Below are 20,079 nucleotides of genomic sequence, written 5' to 3'. Positions count from 1 at the left end.
GCCTAATTGAATGGTGACCCTGCTGTCTCACTGTGGGATGCCCCATGCCGTGCTTTTAACAAGCTGCTGTGTCTCCCCTCTTAATAAGCCCAAACAAGTTAATCCAATCGACACACTCAAACCCTTTCTTTTTCTTTAACAAGGCACTGCTTCTACCCCCTTAATCCCCCCCCCTCTCCGCCACCATACCGTCACATGAATGGAGGGAGAGTGAAAGGCTCCATTAGGAAAGGGCCGGCGGTAAAACCCCAGCTCTGCACTTCCCACACATGCGTACGAGTATAATTGACACTCACACCGTATATTCAAAGCACATGCGGGCGCCTGGTACCGGAGACCGCCGGGCTCCGGACGCGGCGGTTCATGTTCGCCTGCCCCGGTCCACGCACCCGCCACATAACGACGCACCAACAAAAATGGTGAAGGGGACGTTGGGCGACAGGCGCGCACGCGGGGACATAAAAAAGGCATTGTTAACAAACCCTCCCAGCTCCGCAAACAAGAGCCACTGATTCCCTAACAATACAAGCCCCTGGATGCACTCACCCACCAGCTCTGCACAAGCTCACACCAGCACAATAAATAACCTGTACAACAAAAGGCCATTGTGTGTAAAAGCCTACAGTTTAGGCTTCACCGCTGTGATATACAGTGCCGGAATAACATATTGGCAGCTGTGTCTTATATATACGATGCCCCGCGTCGCTGTTATTGGGCTTTAAACAGCCTTGTTTGTTGTGCGCTTGTATTTATAATAGGTTTCTGTGCAGATGAAGGGCATCTTGGCAAAAACACTCAGCCGTTAGCTTTCCATATTCCAGTCAGCTTCAATAGCTTCACCCATGGGATGAAGGGTGAGGAATGTCTGGCAGTCCAACAGCAGCGCGCTGTCTGTCGTTTCTAATCACAACATGCCTGCCCAGGCTAATGTCAGCCCCGGAACGGCAATGAGGACTAATTGACTTCACAGCCAACTGCTGCATCTTTGTGCCGGGCTAGGTTTGATGAATGGTAAATAACGGGCTCCCAACGCACAGGGCTGTTACGGCTACAGTATGTGACAGCTACGCTCAGAATGCAGAGACCTGAGCACTAGCAAATATTACATTTGGATTTGAAGTCGCACAGAAGCTGAATCTGTGTGCGAGTGTGTTACTGTAGTAGTGGAGCTGCAAATGTCAAATATCCTATAATTAACCAATATTATTATTGTTATTTTAGTGAATTAAACCATACTTTCACCATATTTCTGCCTGATCTGCAAATGATAAAGTCTAGAATTGGTCTGTACTTATTCTGTACTTACCTAGAAAAGTTTTTGTTGCTGGAGCCCAGCTCGCCTGATTTTACTCCCTGCGATTCACAACATACGCCTTTTCTTGCGAGGCTTGGCAATAAAATATGAGGCTTTTAAGTGTTTATTAGCCACCCAAGCTAGTGAGGAAAAAAACTGCACATCTACTGCGATGCTGGGAAAACCTCCAGAGTCCCCCGTCCTCTGAAAGGTCACGTGTGCGTCTTTGTAAGTGTCTGACGCTCAGTTGTGCATCTACTAGTGCATGGAAACTCCCTGATCACGCACGGATTATGTGTAAATGCAAATTCACCATGCAACTAAATGCTCATCGTTGCTCGTCTTGGAGCTAATTAGGAAATAACATGACATTGTCTTGTGAAGTGAACCACAGGCTATGTCTAAAAGTCATTGTTTGAAAGCTTCGAATAAGACATGTGATATAAAACCTTGTGTCTCTTGCACTGTAAACACCAACACGCCTGTGCTTCCACGCTCATTACACACTAAACCTACTTTCAGGTAGTCTAACGCCTTAGATCAGTCTGCGCTTGTGCTGTTGGCCGCCAGGGACTTTGGGCTCCAGATTGTCAGGCAGAGCGGGGAGACGCACCACCTTTGTTGCATTGTTTTGCAGGGCAGCGGCATCAGTTGTCACCCAACACCAGTTTCACAAAGAAGCGCTCGGAACGCTTTGACATGCTGAACAGATGGTGAAGGCTAGCTGCGGAGTTCACCGCAGATGTTGATCACAGATACGCAGCCACATTAAAAGCTGAAGTTCCCCCTTCTACAAAACAGATTCTACACACAGAGATTTTCTGCTGCAGACGCAACCTTAGCAAACAAGACTTCCGCACATAAATCAAACAAACCCCTCCACGCGAACTTCAGCCAAACGTGAAAAACGAGCTGTGCTTTCTTGGTTTTCACGCTAAGATTTATACTTTCCCAGTAAACCTTATTACACACCATTTGTATAGCATTGTTGATATTGCAAAATTTCTTATCCCGTCGTGACACAATCCTTTATTGTCCCAGACAGGTCCATTCACAGCTTAACACAACAACAATAAAACAAGGCTTCTTTTTTTCCGCTAGCCGTCCTACGGTGGCTCGCTTGAATATTCAAACAGTGTTCATTGTCTTTTTGCGTTTTGTTCATTGTTTGTTGTGCTGTCATTCCTCGGCTTGGCTCCTGAACTTCAAAGAAAGGCTTATGTCAATTTACGATAAAATGGATTGAGCATGCGAGAGAGAGCGATGGAGGAAAAGGGGGGGTAGAAAGCCTTCATGCAAAATGGCCCTGCCTCCAAATGTATGCGTATTAATGAGTGTTCAATAAATCAATGGAATATAATTAAATCCAAAGAATGTGATTTCTTCTGCTGCTTGCTGAAGCCTGACTACAAGCATCGCTCTCTGCGGGGCCTAAGGTGACCCCAATTCACATGGACCAAAGGACGACGGCGCCATCTTTCACCGGAGGGTGTCACGGATCCAGTAGCCAGTCATGCATAGCATTACTGTGTTGCGAAGCCCACGAGGCAATCAAATAGTACGCCGTCGAAATGTTGACACTGATCTCATTTGATATATTTGAAGTGTGACAAAGCCTTTTTGCTCTCCTGGATATTAGGGACTATAAAAGAGAGGATGACATGACAGCTCACAGCTAAGCTACAGTAGGTGAAGAGACGGGAGGCATTTTCCTCTGCACATCCTGCACATCCCTGGGACTCGGCAGCCTCTCCAGCTGTTGTCGTCCTGCTTCCTCTTCAACGTGGGCCCGACCATGCCAGCAAGAGGGAATCCAACTGGACGGAGTGGGAGGTGAGTCTGCGGTTGGTAATCACCTGCTGGCTAAAAGGGACAGATGGCGCCAACAGCAGCAAGATGTTCGTGCAGCAGTCGTCTGAGATGTCGTCTGACGAACTGACAGGCGGCCACAAAAAGCCGGAGAAGTTTGCGGCGAACTGCACCGGCTGCGAGTGGAGTCGATGCAGAAACCCGACGACCCGGCGAGGACGGGTTTGAACGGCGTGGACGGGTTCAATGACGCCGACCCGCTGTCTTCTCTGGAGTCAGTGGAGAAGTGGACGTGTGATGATTTAAATGATACGGACTCCTGTTATCAACGCGTGTGACCGGCCGTAGAGAGGGCCGAGCAGCGAGGTCACCGCGGAGATAAGAGCACACGTGGACTGATTATCTCCTCCCTCTCAAGGATTTTTGATACATTTCGTTGCTCCTGTGATTTATTGGTCGGACCAAAGACTTTCTGCTTCAGGCTTCACAACTATACTATACATCAAAGGGGAAGGCTGCTGGCATGCGCCTCCTAAAACACCTAAAACGACTTTGGGTTCGCCGACACACTGGAGACAGTCCATTCCAGCCTCCACCGGGAGATATATGCTGATACCCTCAACTTTAAGAGCGCCGGTGAATGTGCAACTGTCACCGAAATCACCGCAAAGCCTGTTAGCTTTGGAGGAGACAAGTTGGATGAAGTCATTTAGCTTATTGATGTTGCTAGCGTGGACTTTTTTTTTTATCATAGTCAAGGTTCCAAACACATCAAACACATCTGAGAGAAAATTCCCCAGAGACATCCCTCTTCCTGAAGACTCCCCGGCAGATGAGCTCCTTCTGCTCTGCGTTGCTGCTGCTCGGTGCCTTGGTTTGTCCTTCACAAGAGACAGGTAACACTGCCAAGACCCTGTAATTAGTGCAGATGGAGACTGTAATACTCTCATCCCCTCCCTGCAGAAATGCCAAGGGAGGTAATCTATAAATTCCTGCATATTAATGCAATTTAAAACCACTCCAGACACCTTGCTGGAGGCAGGTGATAAAAAGGTGAGAGGCAGAGCACCTGGCACACAGCTGCTGATATGTCGGTGACATCAATCCGCAACTTTCTGACCCGACACCCCGAACATGCACTCGCCAGAAGAACTCGGTAATCCATCCCCATTCTGGGAAAATGCTCTCCAAATCCTGACCTTAGGCCTTACAACTGGGTCTCTATCAATAATTAAATGGTAATCTAAAAACCTATTTTAGTTGGGTCATCTTTCTGCGCCATTGTCGCTGCCTCCCTTCTTCTTCTATCTATTTTTTCCTCTTGCTGTAAGATCTAGTTAGAGATTCCATTAGCATGAGAAAGCAGGATGGTAATTGTCTTCACCCTACTGAGTGATCCCTGGATAGAGGATTAGGCGGAGAGAAAGCCCTATTTTAACTCGGAGCACAGATGCTGCCCACAGTCACCCACTCCAGATTAGATTAGACTGCAGAGGGACGAAACCGGCTGGTAACTCCAAGCAACGTCGACCGCGAAGCGCGGACAGGAGGTGATAACCGGTCAACTTTTGCCCACCGCTCGACACCAACTGGGACCATTTGGTTCCCGTTTGCCTTTTTAAAATTCTTGAAATCTATCTAATATGTTTCTCAGTCAAAAATAGAGCAGAAAGTAAAGGCTGCAGCTTACAATTTCATCTTCCTCCCTCTCCGATATTGTATTTTGGAGCTGAATCTCCCTAAATCGTCCCCTTGGGCCACCCTGTCCGTCACTAATCTGCTTGCCACCGCCCACTCATGAGAAGGTGTCACATTTCTGGCAGCCTTCCACGGGATAAGCTCTTCAAACACCAGAGCTTCTCCTCTTGACCTTTCCACGAAGATGATCGATTAAGCTCATTGGATTTATTCCATAAACAGGCAGCCATTACATCAAAAAGGCAAGGAATTTACCTCTGAGGCAGAACTTTAAATCCATATAAGCTTCATGAGGCTTCCATTTATATTGGCTTTTTCAATCCTCTTGATGCAGCACATTAAAAACCGCCGAGTCTGTTCAGAAGCTGCCTCCGAATGTGAATCGCAGCCGTTCCCCGTGTGTAATTATTGAAGCAAGTGACAACAGAGTGAAACTCGCTGCTATCTGGTGCCGCGTGTAACCTGCCATGCAGAAAAACTGTTTAGCTCGCCTGCCTGCGACGAAGCGGAGCAGGGAAAGGACAGAAGAGTTGGAACGTCTAAACGGCGCGGCGGCGTTTGCCTTGTTAAAGCTGCTCTTCACCTGTCCAGGGAGCGGGCGCTGCATGAGCCATTAAGTTGCAACTCTGCCGGCTTCCTGCTTTCACGCTTGAACACCCTCTGTGCGCCTTCAACAACGACCAGACTAAACAATCTCAAGCGAAACAACAGGGAGCAGGAGCGGGACGCCTGAAATCGCAGCCAACCTGGCGCCATTTTGAAGTCCGGTTTGTGAAAGTTAGCGGAAGAAAACCTGAAACTAGTTTAAATCCACCAAATATCCATCAGACATCCCCCCTCCTCTTTGTGACCACGGTGTCCAGCGAGGTCCGCCTCGGCTCTCAGGGACTCCTGCTCTATGGTAATCATATCCTCTTTGAATAATGAGGCAATACGGCCGTTCCTGCTGCCTATTCCCCTGCATCCTTGACTGGAGTCTTTGATAGACACTAATTCTAGCTCCATCTATAAAGCTCCTCTCATGCATTTTTAATAGAATCTATTACTTTAGGATTAAATTATAAAAGACTGTCCTCCTTAAATTTTTAATAGTTTGCATAATTGGTATCAGGGCCTCAATGCGAGCCATAAAAACCCAGTTTGTACAGGACTGAGCTGCGGAACGAGACGGGGGAAGAGGGAAAAAAAAAAAAGAAACGCACAACACTGTTGCACAGAAACGACACACGTGGACACGGCTGCAGGCGAGAACGCATCTGCACACATTTGCACACGGTCATGCGAGTGAACGCTCTTCTGGCCGCGGAGAATAAGGTGGTGGGAGCTCAGCGCCATGAATGCAGGGGGACAATAAGGTCGGGGAGCGAACGAGCTGCTTTGGCTGCTCGAACCCCTGATGGAGCCTAAAGCAGTCGCCTGGCGGAAAGCGGAGACGCAGGCCGAGCATCCGCAGACACCTGCGACCGCGAACGCGAACAGGGGCCCAACAGCGAAATCTACTTAGCAGGTTCACAGTCTCCCTTTGTCCCAACAGTCGCTGATGACTGTGTTCAGTCAGCTTGAATGTCTTCCTCCTCTCGGTTCCCACATCCCGGCAGATCACCCGTGAGTTAAATGTCATCTGCGCTCTCTCTCGCTCGCCCGCTCGCCCGCTCGGCGTCTCCGGCAGCTCGGCTCCTTCCAGTAACAGACAGAGCAAATGTGTCTGATGCATCTCCCATAAACTACGGCCCCCTTAGAAATCCGTGCACGTCACCGTCCCCCAAATTAGCACCGCAGGGACACCCCCCTCGCCGCCCCTGCCTGCTGGCGGCAGCTCTTTGGCATATCTGTACCAGGGAAAATATTTCACACTGTATGAATTATTAAGTGCGGGGCCAGTGCTAAGCAGTGTGGAGATAGACCAGTTATTCACAGCTCTATTGGGACGGATGCGTCGGAAACCCGGGCCCGCTCGCCTATCAGATCGTTTGTCACCAGCGATAGTCAATTTACAATGAGAGAATTTTTCAATTTATTCATTCTGCTGTCACTGCAGTTTTCCACCTCCGCTCATTTCACTCAACAACCCCCTCCGCCTCAAAGTCTGTCTCATCTGGCGGGGGGGGGGGGGCTCCAAGCCGGCACCGACCGCCTGCTTTCCTATCTGATACCGTTGTTCGGCGTCTTTTCTCAGCCCGAGGGGGGAAAAAAAGTGGAGGTGAAACACGTGCGGGAGACATGAGGAGACGCGATCGCTGCTTTAATCATCTTAACGGAGGCAAAGGTGTGTTGAGGACATCCTGTGACAGCTGAGGGGTTTGGGCCTCGGTGGTAAAGCTGAGGCAACTGTGGCTCTGTGATAAAGCCATGGAACAGGAAACATGGCAGGAGCTGAACCCCCCCCATTAAATACAAACTAAACAAAGAGGACTCAATCACACAGAAGCTGAAATTCTTTGCACTGTCAAAATCAACTTAAGGCAGCGAACAAGAAAAAAGTATATAAAAGCATAGCCGTGATAAATATGCATAAATATTTGAACCTGCATCGCAATAAAAGAATGCTTTTCCGAAAAAACATCCCAGAGGGCAGGATGCTGCTTATTTTCACTTAAGAGGAAATGCCAAATAACAACTCCCACACAGATAGACAGAAGACCTCAGCACAAATGTCTGGCAGACTGTAATTTCAACATTAATTACTGAAGGTGAACCAGCTGTCAAAACAGCCACAGATTCTGGTTTTTGTTCACAAATATCCCCCGTTACAGAAGGCGAGCAGCACAGGTCGGCCCCCGGAGTCCACAGCCGCCTTCTTCCCCAGTTTCCAGAGATGGCGACTGGAAAAATCGCCAGAGACAAAACATGGGTAATGTTTTCCAAAATGTTCGCTTTTCCCTCTCCTCTCTCTAAGAAAAACGACAGAAAGCGACAACGGCGGAGCCTCCGTGCTCGATGAGAGCCGTCTGACCTGCGCGGCCTCTGTCTGCCATGTTCTTTGAAGGCCCACGCCGGTTGGTTTTCACCCAATCGGCAGAGATGTTAGATAAACGTCCCCGCAGTCGAGGCCTCTGCCCTCGTCCCCATGATGCATTGGTCTGCGCGCGTGCGCACGCACACACACACACGTGCGCGCACACGCACACACACACACACACACACACACACACACACATGCGCACACACACACGTGCGCACACACACACGTGCGCACACACACACACACACACACACACACACACACACACACACACACACCATGCAAACAATGCCACCGAGGCCAGCGATGTGTGGAGACAAGGTGACCCTGATGCCTAAGGTCCTGTGAACAGGCACAATGGGGCCCTCTGATCCCGCACACACCCAGCCGGCTGGGTCGGGACGCTCACGGGGAGAAGGGGCGGGTGTGAGAGGCATCGCACCACCCTGCGACTGCCGTTTTTAAAAAAAACCCTATTCAGAAAGGCCCCTGAGATGGCTCCTTTCACACCCTGCACAGACGGAGCGAAATCCCCGCTCGTAACCCGGAGTCACGCAGTCAACAGATGGAGCGGCTATTGAGTGAAGGATCGCGGCGGCGGAGGCAGCTCCCCATCCGTCCCCGCTGGAAAACAATGGGGCAGCGGGTCAAGAGTGTTGTCTCCGGGAGGAGGGGAAGGGTCACGCGGGAGGGTCAGGCTCCGACGCAGGCCAAAAAGCGGAGCGACTGAGGGAATCTGGCGCTTTTCTTTTCTGCTCCTCTAGACGACGGACGGACGGACGCGAGCTGCTGCTGACTGTGTGTAAATGTGGGACAGCAGCGTTCGTGTTCCACCCGCTCCTCTTTGTGTCCAGATGACTCCACCGCTGCTAATAAAACGCTCTTCAGTGATGCTAACCTCTAAAACCAGCAGCGAAAAAGCTGCTGCAAGGACACATTTCAGGAAGTACTGCGCTAAGTGCACACCTGTAAAACTGGAATCACACATTAACCCCCCGTTATTAAAGAACACACTTAAAGCACTGCTTTGCCTCAAGGATTCCCTGTTGTTCAAACTCTCTCTATTTCCTCCCGGCGGCACCGAGCCAAAGAGCGCCTGCATAAATAGTGGTGTTACATCGTTCGGAGGTCGTCGTTAACAGGCTGATGTGCGCGACTGTCGAAGCGAAGCGGCAGCCGTGAGCCGCGCGGGGCGATCGCGGCGCTGGAGAGGCACGCCGCCGCACACCCCGTCACACGGGCAGCTCCCTGCGGCGGAAACCGTATCCCTTTACGTTTCCCAGCAGCCCTGCTATCATGTGGCCCTGACCCGGGAGTCAATTAGTCGCCGGGGCGGCGCTGCCTCGCTGCGTTTCTATGGCTCAGGAGACAAAGACGTACGCGACGCTCCTATACCTGCTGCTCTCAGGGCTCCTCGCCCTCGCTTCATGCGGCCGCGGCGCACAGGAAGGCGCTCATTACGAAGCAGAAGGTGTCGGCAGCCGAGCAGCCATTCTCCATTAACAACCACTTGACGAGAAAGCGGAGAGAGAGAGAGGGAGCGACTCCAAAAAGACTTCCTTCCACTTGTGAAATGTTCAAAAAATATCCCGCCTAATTAAACACAAAGCCGAGGCCGCGGGCGACGAGTCTTTTCGCGACGGAGGTTTCGCGGCGTCGTGTGATGCGTACGTTCGCTTGCGCGAGGACGCTGTTGTTTTACGCGCACACACACGCACACAGACACACACGCAGCTGTTATTATTGCCTCCCTGCGTCTCCCTCAATACACGGCGTTGCCATTTCAAAATGCGCCTCTGTAATGCTGTTTGAGCTGAAATTTGAAAAAAAAAAAAAAAAACATGCTGAAAAGGGATCAATAAGTGCATAGAAAAGGAAAATGGCCATAAACACAGAGGCTTTTATCCAGAGTGCCGCGATGCAGATGAAAGCAGTGAATGCACGTGGCGAGCCAGGCTGACGGCGGCGTCAGGTGAGGCCAGAGAGCGCCGGCCGCGGTCAGACCTCGGCTCCGTCTGCCTCCACAGCAGCTATTAGATTTCTAATACTGTTGGTTTTAGGCTCGGCTTTCCTGCCACAATGCGACGCCTCCAGCCCCCGGTCGCCCCCTTCCCCTTTTCAGTGTGGTCTTCGCTGGGTCCCCTCGGTTTTGGGCAAACAATGCTGCCGGGCTGCGGCTCTTATTTAAAAGATTAATAGGACACTGTTTTGGCAGAGAAGCAATCAGTGAGGTTTCTGTGACAGCAGGAAAAAAGTGTGAAAACAAGGCAAAGAGGAGAGACCATTGTCACGGTTACCAACTGGCTGCCGCAGCTCAATTGAGATAGCTCTGGCTTTCAAGCCCGGGCTGTCAATCACAGCCGCAGGCATCAATGGGGCAAATTTGAATGATAAAACGATAAGTCATGAGCAGGCGATTTCCCTGTCATCAGGACAGGGGCTGTTTGCCTGTAACACGCGAGGGGTGGGGATGTTTCGCCGCAGCCATATGGAATTTGGGTTTTTCCTCAAGTTGCCGGCTTCACCCCTCAATCATGACAGAATGTGTAATCACCAAATGTCTTCCTCTCAATCCTTGTTACAACTGGCAGCACAGTGCTGTCACCAGAGATGGGGGAACAAAATGGAAAGCTGACTAAAAGACAAGCTTTAAGTGACACTTAATTTGAGATACCGAGGCATTCTCTCGGCTCCAGTAAACAGGATCCATCAAACTTTGCCCACAGCCTGTGTGAGTCTGCAGCTGTCTGCTGGGGGAGAGGCGCCGCATGCATGAGGGGTCCTCAGTTATCAAGAGGACTGATGATGAAGAAGGAGAAAAAGTCCTTTAATAGTCGCTAAAAACATCCAAGAGGAGGCGTCGGATTGATTGTGACGCGTTTAAAGAGCACGTTTCCCTCGAACACGTGTCGACGGCTGCAGTCAAAGCATTCTGCCTTTTTAAAGACGAACCCAGCTAAACTAAGCAGAACAGAAGTTAATGACAGCCTCAGAGAAGACGACGCACAAAGGCTGAAAAAGGGAAAAAACAGGCGCGTCGGGCGAAGGAGCGAGAGAAAAACACCGAACAGCTGCTTTTTCCCGTTGCTCATCCCAGGAGAGGGTCCCATGCGATGCGCCTGATCCTGGTTTGTGGCTGACAGAGGGGACCGCAGCTCTGTTCGTCTCCGCGCTCACATCGCTCTGTGCACGAACACACCAAGCCCCCCCCCCACTGCTGCCGCTCCGCTGCCAGGAGGAAAAGATGGCAGGGAGGGGAGCGGGGAGCGTGGGGTGGGGGGCTGCATCAAGGAGAGGCTCTCCCAGTGGGTTCTCGTCAGTTCCAGGCCATTGCACCTTGCTCGCTGGGATTTTGTTTACACACACACACGCGCACACACACGTGCAGTGGCAGATGACTATTAATGGGTACAATAATGCGATTCGCCTTGTTTTATCTGTGGATGCAGTCACATTTTCTTTTTCTAAACTGCTGTGATTATGCGAGCGGCCTCTGTGACAGATGAAACGCAGCGCCCCGATGCCTCGCCGAGCTTATTTAAGTGGCACAAGAGAGAGATAACGTTCAATCGCGACCCAGTGATACGGGTGATGTGGTCAGTGGTCTGGGTCTGACACACTTCCGCGGTCTTTGGGGACGAGCGGCGAGCGCCAGGCCGCCCTCGTGCGCTCAGCCTCTGCAGATGTTGCCTTGGAGAGCCGCTGACTGGCTGGCTGCGATGACAGCTGGACAGCTGTTCCTATAGACGCAACCACAGAAGCATGCCACGGAGACGGGGGGGGGTTAGCGCTGTATGTTTAGTTTATCTGTATGAAGTTCCCAGGACATGCAGAGCTGTCACTTTTAGCAGCGGTGCATGAGCCTGGATAAGGAAAGATGGCACGGAACAGGATACGGAGCGGGAGCACAGATGGGTAAATATCAGCAACGGCTGACATTATTTAAACGAGATCCAATAACAAAACAGGATTTTTTTTTGTACAATGTAACTGCACGTCCAAAAATGACACAACACCAACTGGCTACACCGGCCCGAGTCAAAACACTTCCTTTGATCTACGAGGTCTGTTTGAGCAGCTGTACCTTCATATTGACCCAAACAAGTAAAAAGTTTCACAATAAATAATTGTTACTTCTTCGTAAAAGAGACTTGAAGAAAAAAAAAGATATTTTCAGAAGTTGAGGGAGGATAATTGGCTGCGCATAAAAACGAGTCTGGACTTTGTGCCAACATCAGTGGCTGCTGGTGATGAAAGGTGCTTTAAATTGGGGTCATGTTCCAATATTACACCTTCATCCTGCCACTTAAAACCACAGTTACCTAAAATTATAGAGACCTGCAGGAGAACAGAGGTGACCAAAGGCGGCCTGTACATAAACGGCCTGACTGAAACTGAAAGAAAAAGAAACTGAAACGGTAAAAAACACTCTGCGTTGTCACCTGCTGAATAAACACACTGCAAATCATGAGTTAAACAGCTTGGGCTGGTGCCAATCACTTCTGCCAAAACTCTGGGGGTTTTTCCTGAGAGGTCCAGGGCTATTCATTATGCCGCAAAAGGTCAGCAATTTGTTCAACTCAATAAAAATGTTAATAAAACTAAGAGCTCACGAGAAGGAGCTCTGAAGCATCTGGTGGCCCATCAAAATGCGAATAATTCAGTGTGTGTGTGTGGGTGTATGTGTGTGTGTACTGCAGCATTACACAGGTCAAAGGTCACATAGCAGCAGCTATATAGTCCTAATCCCGGTCAAACCCCACCTCTCAACACAAAGTGCATACAAACACATGCAGATGCATAATTCCATAACCTACCATAACCCGGAGATGATAAGCAACCCCCCCCCACACACACACACACACACACAACCCCAACCAAAATCTCCAAATGCAGCTTGCACCCTCTCAATAAATGAAAAGACCCATTAGGCAGATTTCAAAGGTTGGCAGCAGCTTGTAATTATATATAAAATATTTTACAGGAAAAAAGTGATTACTCTGAATGCAAGTCTGGAAGTGGGTGGGGGTGGGTTATTGCTAAGCAACCAGTCATTATCCTCCAGAGTGGAGCGAGGTGACCGGCCATCCGTCTAACTCCGGTGGTTCGCCTGGCTTCGACGCGAGCCCCCTCCCCTCCTGTCCTCGGCTACTCGCTCGCTCGCTCTCTCTCCCCCCGTCTCTTCGCTCCCTCGCTCTCTCTCTGTCGTCTCCCCGTCCGAATACAAACAGAGATAAAGAACGCTGCAATCGCTCTTGACACACAAATAGGTTAACACAATAAAGCCGGCTTTGCCTGGCTCACTCGAGGGAGGAAAGCAATTCCAGCAGCAGGCAGGAGGTAATAAAACAGGGCTCGGAGTGTGTGTGTGTGTGTGTGTGTGTGTGTGTGTGTGTGTGTGTGTGTGTGTGTGTGTGTGTGTGTGTCCATGTCCTCATGTCAGTGTTCCTATGTTTTTGTATGTGAGTGGAGGCCGGCACACAGAAGCTCTTTGGCCTCAGGGTCTAATATCCCACGGATTTTCAACCCTTTCCTGACACAAATAATACCACGGAGGAAAATGACAGAAATTCCAAACCACTCCTCCATTTAGATTAAGGAAATGGTGGCATTATATTACCAGCAGCGCTGGCCTCCACCAGCCATGAACAAACACATAACCGTATATAAACCTTTTTCCTGTGGGTCACATGCAGGCGCTCTTGTAAATGGTCTGTGGCTTGGTTAAAATTCAACAAGTAAATTGAATGAGTTTTATCTGTGCAAGCCTCAGCTCTCTCTCTCCCCGGTGCGTCTGCCAGGGCTGGCAATAAATGATAAAAATCTCCAGAGTTTTATTAAATCGCGTTGCATTCACGCTGAACTCGGGAAAATTGTGAGGTGGCTTCTGCAATTACAATCCGGACCAGACAACATTGTTTTCTCCAGTCAGTGGAAATTTCATTACCTTACAGCAAAACGCCTTAGAATTGGGTAATAGCCTCTTTTTGTCACCGACACAAACCGTCTGACACCCCATAATCATTTGCTACATTATGCATCCAGCCCGTCGCAGTCTGGAGGCCGGCCGGCATAATGCGCCGCGTTATTCAGTGATATGGAGGAAGTGAATGGGGAAAGCAGCGGTCAATAGCTAATTCGTGGATTGACTGTGGTGTAATCAAATGCACTGAACCTGAATACACTCATGCAGCTAACGTATTGCTCCTCGGGCTGTTATGGACAAATGACGTAGGTGGAATATTGCCTCGTCTCTCGCAGGTCAATAAATGAGCAGTATGAGTCTGAGGGAGCTGAACTGTCAAGACGCCCCAATTAAGGCTCTTGGAGTTTCACAGGACGACAATCAAGCAGCAGCAGCACTGCGCTCCCCTGCTCTCACCCACTGGTCCCTCACAGGTAATCCAGCAGATGTAGAGTGGTGGACGTTGTCAACAGGGAATAAATTACAAAAACATCTTATCTGTCTGATGTACTTCCTGCTTCTGCAGGAAGCTACAAAGCCCGGGGGGAGAGCAGCCAAGCCAAAACGCAGGGAGATGGAGATTAGGATGATGTGCGGTTCCTTGTTCCATTAAAGTTTGATCTTCCTCAATAGCCGAGGAGAATCAGATATCTCCCGTTCGAGATTAAAGTACACCAGCATAGAGGGAGAGATTAATCAGAGGCCCGCGCGAGATAAAAACAGCCTTGCTTCTGGCATGGAAAACAGTGGCAATAAAGAGTTCAGCTGATAATGTGAAACATGGCGAGGCACAATGGCAAATCAAACAGCGCGCGCGGGCCTCCAAAACAAATCAAAGCGCCGGCTAGACGGCAACGCGGCGGCTGGAGATGTACAGCGGGGGCCGATCTGATACGAGCGAGGCCGCGCTTTTATTACTGGTTAAGGTTGAGCGGGGCACGCCGAGGATTTTCCCATGTTGCTCAGTGTCGCCAGGCTCTCATTCGTTCTCCTGCTCCTCTCCTTGAGATCAATGGCGCTGGGGTGATTTCACAGCAGCCTGCACTGTCACCCAGAACAAATCAATGTGACCATGAGGAAGGCAAGAGCGGCATTGTTTTTAAGGAGAGCAAATTCGCTGTTGGAGAGCTTGTCAGATTTGCTTTATTCTCTTTGTTCCCCCAAGAACTCTTTGCAAGGAGCACGCCTGCCCTCACTTTTCTGGCTATGCCACAGCACAGAGGATAAACTACACAGGACTCGGCCCCCGTGTGCTTATTGAGAACACATGAACTGCAAGGTCCTTGTTGACTGTATTTCACATGCACCAAGGGCAGTTTCAAATTAAAAGCAAACAAACTCTTAACATTTGTAAATGAACAGCTAAGCGTTAACCTCAAGGCGTAGTGAGATGGGACTTCCGTTCAACCCAAGAGGAGAGGGTGAGAGGGGGCGTGAGGTCAGAGGACCGGCGCCGTCCGTCATGCGCTAAATGGCAAAAAGCCTCGATGAGGAGCCGCACGCGTCTGCGGCGGCGGATGGGATCACATGAGCACGAAACGAGCGGAGCAGCATCTCATCAGAAGCACTGCAGGGGTGCACGCATCCAATCACATGTCCGCTCCACAGGAAACAAAAGCGTGCTTATCTCGGCGCTTGGATAATCAGGAACTCATTTGTGTAATATGAATTTAACGTAACGCGGAGGTTAAGCCGGAAGCCAGCGTCACGTGGGTGCTAGCAGTTCATACGTGGGGCAGGAGTGTGACCCTGAACCACGTTCAAGACTCCGTTGAGTGTTTGAGTCGTTTACTGAGAAAACGCAGAAAATGAGCCTGAAACACACACACACACACACACACACACACACACACACACACACACACACAAATCCTGTCCACATATCTAACAGCATCATCACCAGCAGGAAGCGAGCATCGCTTTCTCCCCTATTTATTCTCTGGAACTCGCTGAAGCGCGCGCGCGTGTGTGTGTGTGTGTGTGTGTACTGTTGTGTTCTCTCGTCACACCCCTATGTCTCCTGTGCACCAATGACAAATCTTATTTCAGGAACATCGACATCCTAATAAATCATGTAATATACAAGAAAGGGCACGTCTGGTTTGTTTGCCCACACATGAAAAGTGTTAAAATGAGCATGTTATGGATCCTCCCTCATATCACACACTTTGATCTGGTACCTAATGAGCTGCTGATGACATGGCTTTGAGAGAAAGCGTCCCCGTTCCTTTTAGTGTCCAGTGATATTTCAAATGAAGAACCTTTCTAGCATATCAGCAAATCTACAGTAGGAGTAGCGTACTTCCTCTGACAAGAGACACGTCTAATGATTATTTATATCTACACTATGTTATTCTATAAATGGAGTCTGGGAACAGTAAATGTGTTTAAAATGTTCTTTCATTTCAATGAATATAAAAGGCAGCACTTCTTGTGATAACGTCCACTCAAGAGTGGATGTACATAGTTCAACGGTGAGTGTGTGTGTGGTAAAACTCTGACTGACACACACACACACACACACACACACACACACACACACACACACACACACACACACACACACACACACACACACACACACACACACACACACACACACACACACACACACACACACACACACACACACCTCTCTCTGAATCCACTTCCACTATTTTACTCATCTTGAGTGCCAAAATGAGTTTTGCTGCCTCTGGGTAGGTGTTGAGACAATCATACCATGCAGGGATTAAAAAAGATTAATACACAGTGCAGGAAATTAAACTTCAGCGACTTTAACGATATTCATGAGTGGAGCTCACTTATTCACTTCAGGCAGGCACTTTAATAAGCAAAGAATACAGTAAGGAACCCAAACGCTATCAATCAATCAAACCAATATGCAATTTGAGTTGCGATTTGATAAAATGCCAGGCTTCTCTTAGCATATTTCTTTTGCTAATATGATGCTAAAATATGTTCGCAGCCTCAAATCGACGGCAGCATAAATGAGTACAGCGCATGGGATTTATCATCAAGTAAAGACCAGTTTAAGAAATCAGGAGCGGTCGACATTTACGTCGGTTTCCAGTCTGGATGAAGTGCAAACCGTCTTGAGCTTATTTTGCTGACAGTTGTTAGCGAAGCGCAACAGGAGGCCTGATGAATGAAAAGCGAGTAAAGTCGTCCGCCTGCAGCAGGACACTTGAAAGTCCATTGTTACCAGGACAGATCTAACAAAAAGACCGAAAATAAAGAGCCAAAACAAAAGCTACGAACTCCAAAAGGTAATTCAGTGACCTAGATATTAAAGCTTTGCTGCCATTCCATTCGCCCCTGCCTTGTCCAACCATCATGTTGAGTTAAGGCAAGCATTATGCTGGGAAGACTATTTGTTTAGGTGAGGAGCAGCCGCAGAGCTAATATGAGCACAATTTGCTCAGCAGGTCATGGGCGCAGAGTGGAGGAAGTAAATGAGGCAGTTCTGCCCCCTCGGGTGCAGCCCCTGCCTCATACATCACCGGATGTTTTATTCAATACAGGCAGGAAGGCTCTATGGCAGGTGCCCTGACTGTGGGGGCGCCTGCCCTGCTTTAGGGGCCCATAATACATTCAGCGGGCTGCCTGTCTGCGGGGCTGCTGGAGAGAGAATGACTGGAGCCGGGGAGGAAGATAAATTTTTAGGATGCTTGTAGTCTAATGATAAAACATACCGTGTGCAGCCCCCCCCCCCTGATGCACAGTCAGCATAAGGTGCACGCTCGCATTTGTGTGCACCGTGCGCCATGACGCTAAATGCCGCAAAGCAACCTCAGCACCAGGAGCCCGAGCGGCCAAAAGTTGATCAGACAAAAACGGCCATTCATCTCCATCCGCGACGATCAGACGAATTCACCGTAGGATTTACAGGACAATGACAAATTACCTCCAGAGCTCGGCGCAGCGCGGACCATCGTCCATGTCGCCGAGCACGAAGTGAAAAGTTTTACAGTGTTACGCACACATCCGCGGGGATTTCACGAGCTCCTTGATAAATGCCCGTCATGATGTGCAGTCACGGTATAAAAGGAGGCTGTATATCATTAACAATCCAGGGTGAAGAATCACTAATTGCAGCAGACGCCACCGTCGCCCTCCCCGCACGCGGTGACGCACGGGGGCGCGCGCATGAGAAATTCGCACCTTTTGCTCGGAGCCGCAACTCCTCTCGTGCACATATTCCTGCCTGCGGTGCCTGCGGTGGAAGCCTCTCGACAATACGCTTAATTGCTACCCGTACTTGAAAAGACCGATATTACACATCAAAGCAGTTCCTAAAGTCATTCGGGAGCGGCTCTCTAACAAGTCGATTTTTACAACACTTCCTTTATTGTGGGTCACGCACGGAAACAAAGGGGTTTCAATGTGAGACGGCGTTATGTGAGCAGCGTCCTGGGAAAGATGAGAATTTACAAACACCCATTATTTTCTGCCGTGCCTCTGTTTAACATCCCAAAAGGATTCCGCGAGGCTCAGGCAGCACCCGCGTTAATGGTTACAAAGGATGACCTAGAACATTCAAACATCCACCAGCAAACTGAATCCAGCCATAAACATATTTACCATAAATTGCTCCGTGGTGCAGACTAAAACTCCATGCAGATTGTAGCGTTCACTGAGCAATCTGCCTCGTACCTCTGTGGTCCAAATTAAAAGGGATTCATTCTGTTGTCCAAGATCCAGCAGCCGCTTTGTCGATGCCAAACGTTAAGTTTATCCTCCTCTTCCGATTGTATGCAAATATGCCGGTAACCCGTCCACGCTCTGGCTTTTAACATGCAAAGTTAATAAGCTGCGCGTTTTTCCCGACTCGGCTGCCAATATTTGTCGAGTGGAAAAGCGCAGGTCGGCGAATTTCAGGAGCGTCCTCGGAAAGATTGCGCACCAAGTGCGCGTCGGGGCTTTAATGTTTGGCCTCCGGGGGAAAGTATTAGGTCCTGGTTGCTCTTCCGTTCGCTTGAAACGACGCCAAACGGCGAGAAGTGTTCATCGAGAGACCGGGTGGTTGAGCTGCTACGCTGTATTCCAAAATCCTCCGCTGTTACGCATGGGTTTAAGTGGCCACTACGGACGACCGAGCGAGAAATAAATCATGCAAATGTTTGTAATATTATCTTCGGGCAATGTTTTGCGATGGTACCCTGAAAGCAGATGCCGAAAATATCCTACGCCGAAGCGACGCGATGTAAAAAAAAATAATAATAAAAAAATCCCGGTGATCAGAATCCGCTCCGGCCGTCACTTTCTCCGCGGTGTCGGCAGCCTCGCGGAGATGTCTCGCCTCCCGTTTCACACTCAGATTTCCGGCTGAGGCTGCGGGGGAGCCGCTACAGCAAAGCTCCGAGGTCCCCTCTTTGGTGCACGGACCAAATTAGAAATGGTTGAACGCGTATGAAGAGCTAGCCGCCGCGCGCAGCTCCGGGATGCGGTCCTGCCCTTGTGCCGAGCTGCCAAGACTGACAATAACCCGGAACGCTGCAGACTGTCAGGCTGCGCCGACCGCCCACCGACCAATCACTGCACTCGGGGAATAGAAACATTCCCACGGGTTGGCCAATCATCGGTAATTGAGGGCTGTTACCATAGAGATGATCGGCGTCTAAACCTCTGAAACCACGCTGTTTATTCGCGGAAAAGGAAAAAAAAAAAGAAGCGTCTGATATAAATTGCGGTGGCAGAACCCGATTGGGATCTTTAATAAGTTGCTATTTTATCTTGGCAAGCGGTTCAGCCCCGTGAAGTGAGAGGTTCCACACTCCACCGAGCTGGATTCGAACCTGCAGGCGGCGAGGTGCCCTCGAGCCTGAGGGGCTGCTCCAAAAGTTAGCATGCGGGGAGAGGTTACGTTATGACGCAGCCTAAATGAAATGAAAGATGATTAGCAAGCTGAATCCACGTGTTATGAATGGGGGGCTGGAAACAATTTAATTGGCTTGAAAATCCTATAGGACAAATATCCCATGCAGCTAATAAGGCTACAGCAGCAATAATGTGTTTATAATATCAAACGTGTGGCTGGAGTGTGGTCATAAACCCCAGAGACAGACTTTATTACGAACTCCGATTTAATAACTCCGTTCATCCCAAAGTGTAATAAGAACTATGATATTTGGTACCAGCTGTTACCAGACACTGTCACTCACACACCTGCTGCCATATTGACCCAGCGGTTGGTGGTTTCAGCCCACAGATGTGCAGCGCGTCTGCTCATTGTTAGAACATACGTCCGTGCGAGGCTGATATGAAATCCCATATTTCTCCGGCGGTACATACCCGCACGGAACCCCACCGCCGACGCATCCGGCCCGCGCGCGAGTCACGGGAAACGTC

At 49.6% G+C, this 20,079-nt stretch overlaps 1 protein-coding gene across 2 annotated transcripts in view; it reads right to left on the bottom strand.

Moving 5' to 3' along the window:
* The window catches only part of fam222aa (family with sequence similarity 222 member Aa), a 45,023-nt gene extending 25,488 nt beyond the window's left edge, over positions 1–19,535 (bottom strand). The window contains exon 1 of one of the 2 annotated variants that reach the window (XM_029162293.3): positions 18,385–19,535. The gene's annotated coding sequence lies outside the window, so the exon portion shown is untranslated. Of the gene's footprint in view, positions 1–18,312 lie in introns of both variants that reach the window. The other variant, XM_029162292.3, reaches the window with a different exon arrangement.
* Positions 19,536–20,079: the final 544 nt, after the last annotated feature.

Source organism: Betta splendens, chromosome 9, assembly GCF_900634795.4.
Source record: "Betta splendens chromosome 9, fBetSpl5.4, whole genome shotgun sequence".
Classification (NCBI taxonomy): domain Eukaryota; kingdom Metazoa; phylum Chordata; class Actinopteri; order Anabantiformes; family Osphronemidae; genus Betta; species Betta splendens.
This window is presented reverse-complemented; position numbering and strand designations above follow the sequence as displayed.